The sequence below is a fragment of the Camelus ferus genome, chromosome 5, assembly GCF_009834535.1.
Source record: "Camelus ferus isolate YT-003-E chromosome 5, BCGSAC_Cfer_1.0, whole genome shotgun sequence".
Lineage (NCBI taxonomy): Eukaryota > Metazoa > Chordata > Mammalia > Artiodactyla > Camelidae > Camelus > Camelus ferus.
The window spans coordinates 95,739,114-95,744,377 of NC_045700.1; the positions used below are offsets into that span (position 1 = coordinate 95,739,114).

The following is a 5,264-nucleotide window of genomic DNA, read 5'->3' on the forward strand; positions in this document are numbered from 1 at the left end:
CACTGGCCCCTCGGGGCTCCGTCCTCCTCAACTCATGCCGCGGCCCACCCGGGTCCACCCTGCCCTGACTCAGCATGTATCCTGGGGGTGACCCTCTGTTACAGGTCACGCACTGTTGTGGAAAAATGTGTTACAGCTCAGTGTTACAGCTCAGTTGTGACAGCAACCTGAACCCAGGCGAAAGACCAAGCAGCACTCAGAGTTGGAGAACTCAGGTTTATTACGCCAGCAGGCCCAAGGAACTAAAACTCCAAGCTCTGGACCGCAACTGTAGGTTTACACAGGCCTTTATAGGCTGCCAGTTTTATGCTTTGCAACATCATATGCAAATAAAGTATAACAGAAGTTGACCAACCAGGAACAAGCTTTGTAGAAATAGACCAATCAGGAGTGAGCTCCATGCAAATGAAGTACTACAAATGGACCAATCAGAAGTTAGGAAGGTGGACCAATCAGAAGTGAGAGTAGTAACCAATGAGGAGTGAAGGAAATAACCAATCAGAAGTGAGCTCAGGGAACCAATAGAATTTTAGGGGTAAGTAAGCCGTTTCAGAGGCAAAAAGTGAGATAAGAGCCTCTGGGCTAGGGAACCGGATGTGCTGGCACGAGAGTGCTTTGGGGTCCTTCCGGAATTTTTACAGGGCTTCCCGTCTCAGCACGATCCTGGGCCCTGGGACACGCAATGATCACCCTGGAGTCAGCCTCTGCTCTCCTGGGTCCCACGGTCCACGGGGAGGATGGACTCTAACCAAACAAAACACAGAGACACAGGGAAGTTTGAATGGTGTTGGCCGCTTGCTGGGTGGCGGGCGCGTCTGAGAGGTGGGGAGGGGAAGCCCTTCCACAGAGATGACTGGGGGTCTGAGACTGCGGGGTGTTAGCTGGGCGAAGGGCCATGGAGCTGGGGTGGGGGCAGTGCTGTGGGGCTCAGGGGTGGGGGGCGGCCCGGGGGCCGGGTGATGGCCTCAGGGAGGCTGGCGTATCTGCGTGTGGCCGGCGGGGCAGACCCCGTGGGCACTTGCTGGTCGACTCTGGGTGATGGGGAAGCCAGCAGGGGTTAGTGAGCAGAGAGGGGACAAGGCCTGGGTGGCGTTTGTTCAATGTCCAGGGGCGCTGCTCGGACAACTGTCACAAGAAACGGGTTCCAGGCAGAAAGTGGAGGCATTGGAAGGCACCGCGCTGGGTGGACCCGAGACCGACCCTGCCGTCGACTTGAAAGAAGGATTGTGACTGAGTGGGAAAGGCTGGCTTCACAGTGGTCCTCGGCGTGTCAGTGAGTCCAGCTGGTGTGATCTGCTGGTCGGCCTGGCTCCGGCCGGTCCCTAGGGGTCTCTCAAACTCGTGCTGGGGGGTGGGGGTGGGGGTCAGCTTCCAGCCCCCCCCCCCTTACGAGAGGAGGAGGAAGTCAAAGGAGGGCTTGGCCTCGCACAGTTGCCTCCCCACACTCGGCCAGCCTGAGAGGCGTGCAGTGACATCGCACAGCTTTTACTTCCATCTTCTCAGGCTCCCCGAGCTTTTCACACTCCTCTCTGTCTGAAGGCAGAGGGACACGCTGGTTAAGCGCGCAGGCTCTGGGCTCAAACCCTCTTCCGTCCCCTCGCAGAGAGGTGGTGGGTCAGGGGCCAGGCGAGCGGGACGCCGGCCCGGACCGGGATGGGGGATGTTACTCCAGGTGCTGATACCATCCCTTGTGCTGGGGCGGCACTTTAAACTAGTTTTTGAGGCCAAATGTGAACTGAGCACAGTACCCTTTATCTGTCACAGATTTTGCAAATATTTCCAGTTTTTAGCTCGCCGGTTTTTTCAATGTGTGCCTTATTCTTTTTTTAAAATTGAGGTATAATTGACTTGGATTCACTTTCCAGTTTTAATTTTGTTAGATATAGGGATTTTTGTTTGTTTTTACATAATCAAATACAGCAAATTTTTTCCTTTAGAGAAAATCTTTTCCTACCTTGATATCAGATAGACATTCACATACATTTTTTTTCTAGTTATTTTAGCGTTTGCAACACCTTTTTTAAAATTCGTCTATCAAATACTCAGCTCAGACATGCCATGACCCATTTCTGGACTTCCCTGGTCATTTTAGAGATACCGCCTTCTAACTGGGCTCTGGTATCACACGTTTCCTGACTATAGTTTCATAATATACCTCAATAGATTTCAAATTTCTATTCTCCAATTATTCAAATTTTTTTAAGTTGTGGCTTTTCTTTTCAATTTTTCACTCCAGCAGGCACTGAGGATCATTCAGAGATATTTTATAAGCTTTCCTCAAAAAAAGGAAAAAGATTCCATGAGATTTTTACTGAAATTTAATAAACATGTATTAAGACACTTGGAAGAGTTTATACCTTTATAATAAAAAAGATTTTCACATCCAAGAACATGATCTGCTTCTCCACTGAGTAAATTTTTCTTTACTATCCTTCACAAAAATTGTAGTCTTCTTTTTTTAAGACCTTTGTCTTTCTGATAGAACAAATGCCTACTTTCACAATATTTTGTTCTTGCTGTCAATATAATTTTTTCATTGTTTATAATAAAATATTTACCAATTTTTACACATTTAAAATGTAACATACCAAATTATCTCATTGGTTATAACAACTTCCAGGTAATTTTTTAAGATTTCCTTTCGACAGCCAGATCTTCATCAAGTGGTGATTATTTTATCTTCTACTTTTTACTGTCAGTGCTGCTTTATTTTTCTTGTGTTGTGTTGGCTAGGATTCCAGAGCATCCTCACAGACAGGCACAAGTTTTCATGTCCCGTTCCTGATTTTTATAGAAAACCTCTAATTCCCACTTTTAAATGTGATATTGTTTGTTGGCGTGATACGTAGTTTCTTTATCAGATGAAGAAAGAATCCACTGACGTAAACTAGGCTTACTGTGATTCTCATTTCTCAGGACCTACAAATACTGAGTCATTAGGTAGCAAAAGAAAAAGAAAGAACCCGTCCATTCCTGGTTTTCTGAGGACGTCCGTATCAGTAATTGTACACACTCAGAGGGGCTTCAACTGCGAGGAACGGAACCGAATGTACGACTAATGATTTCTTAAATAAATGGGCGCTTATTTTCTGAGATGCAGTACTTAGGTCTCAACTCTCTGAAATAGTTTTTTATCGTTGTCTATCTTTCATTCTGATGACAAAGTAACATCCCTGCTGGGAACGGGGGCCCCTGGGTTGTGGTCCCTTTCCTCCGCCGTCCCCAGACGCTGTTCCGCCACCGTGAACATCGTGTGTGGTAGATGAGATGTCTCACACTGTCTGCGTGCTTTTCCTTCTTAGGTAAGCAATTCCTTTTGATTGAAAATTTGTTGGTTTTTTTTTTTTTTATGGAGAAACTATAGAATTTGACATTTTTATTCAAGTACATTTAGGTAAAACTTGCATCCCCGAAAATGGACCTCTTTTAATTGTACACGTCAATGAGTTCTGACAATTAATGCGTCACATGTTCATTTAAACTTCCATTGCAATCCCAGTCAGTCCGCTAGCCCCTGACAATGACTGCTCTGCGTTCTCTTACTACAGATTAGAAGTGTCATTTCTAGAAATTTCATATAAATGGAAAAACATGGCCTGCGTGCCGGGTCTGCCATGTGCACCGGGACGCAGCTCAGGTTGTGTTTTTCTCCGCAGTCGAGCCCGGAACTCCACGAGCCCTTCCGTGTGCATCCGGCAGACCTTCCTCGGCGGGAGGACCCTCCAGCGCTCAGCTACTGCCTTCCTCCCAGTGTTATCCTTCTCCACTTCTGGGACTTCCTGAGCTCTCGTATATTAGGTCTCCGGCTCCATCCTCCAAGTCAGTCACGTCTTCCTGTGTTACATCTGTCCCTTAATCTTCCTGCTTCGTCTGTTGAGATGTTTCTTGTCCTCTTCTTCCGGGGGTACTAATCGGGGTCTGCACCACAATCTCTTCTTTAATCAGTCTGCTGGATGTTTTAATGTCGAATTTAATGTCGTTTTTAAGCTTCTGGAACTCTTTCAGTGCTGGGATTTGGGTCTTTTCTGTGTCCTCATAAACTCGTGATGCAGGTGTTCATCTGGCTTCCCACTGCTCTGTTCCACTTGTCACATTTTTGGATGGTTCACTCCAATAATCTCCTCTCTGATACCCGGAATCTCACCCTCCCACACCCCGTCCCCACAGGGGCAGTTTTTTTCCTTTTTCCCTTTGTCAGAAGTCTGGGGCTCAGGTCTGCTGCTGGAATAGCTTTCATATCCAACAGGTAGAAAAAGCAAAGGAATAGCCCACCCCATGGTTCTCAGCCCCTCCCAAGCCCCCCAGAGGAACTCTCTTGGACCTCCTTACTTCAGGGGTAGAGAAGACTCAATACACCCATTCTGTTGTTGCGTGAAACCCTCTTTTTTGGGGGGTCAGCTTCCTGCAGATCCTTGGTTCTCCCCCTGGGCTCTGACTTTGCTGCTCCTGACCGCCCAGCTCATGGGGGACGTGGGGGGTGAGTGTGCCCACCCAGCTGCCCCAGGCCCCAGCAGTCCACACTCTGCAGAGATGCTGGAAGAGGCAAGGGAGGTTTCAGGCCTCCGTGATCCCTGAACACCCTCCCAACCTTCCTCTCCACTGTTGGGATGGTATAAAACTCACTTTCCTTGTATAAAATACGAGTGTTTTCCACTTGCTGACCTTTTCCAGATGACACATAGCTGGCAGTTGTGTGCTATTTGCAGATTTTTTTTTTTGAGAAATAAACACAGTCTGCCCTTCAAGGTAAAGTTGATATTTTAGTAAAGAATGAGAAAATATCTTCTTTAGAAAACGCTTCTATGGTGAAGGGACTTTGAATATTGGTGTTTTGAAATTTTTTCACTGTTATGTAATCTTGAGACTTAAGACAATATTCGCCATCTACAAAAATCTTTTTATATCTGGACACTTTAAAAACTTGAGAATGGAATTTTCTAACCCATTTGACAATCTTTTAAATGTTGGGATCTAGTGAGATTCAAATCCGTGGGTTAAATCATGTAAAAGCACCCCTCCCCCCAGCTAACTTCTAAGAGCAGGTTATGCACACTGGGGAAGAAGGGCAGCGACTGGGCAAAACTGGAACAAAAACTTCTGCCTAACAAAAGGATGGGACTGGGAGCTGATCGCCTGACTTAATCAGCGCAGCCAGTTCATGCCCTGCTCGCCTTGGAGCACCACGCTTTTGTAAAGCAATAAAATGCAGTTAGACGCGGACCTCAGTGCGTGACGTCGCCAACTGTTAAACCAGGCTCGGCCGA

The 5,264-nt window shown here is 46.9% G+C and overlaps 1 long non-coding RNA gene across 3 annotated transcripts; it reads left to right on the forward strand.

Moving 5' to 3' along the window:
- The first annotated feature begins 476 nt into the window (after positions 1–476).
- On the forward strand, positions 477–4,781 carry LOC116663889. 3 transcript variants are annotated; one of them, XR_004320254.1, is made up of 4 exons: positions 477–822; positions 1,109–1,273; positions 2,917–3,302; positions 3,657–4,781. It is a non-coding gene; the product is annotated as an uncharacterized LOC116663889 (long non-coding RNA). The 3 variants fall into 3 exon arrangements; XR_004320253.1 differs by lacking the exon at positions 477–822 and having other exon boundaries at positions 963–1,273; positions 2,917–3,049; positions 3,128–3,302; XR_004320252.1 differs by lacking the exon at positions 477–822 and having other exon boundaries at positions 963–1,273.
- The last annotated feature ends 483 nt before the right edge of the window (positions 4,782–5,264 follow it).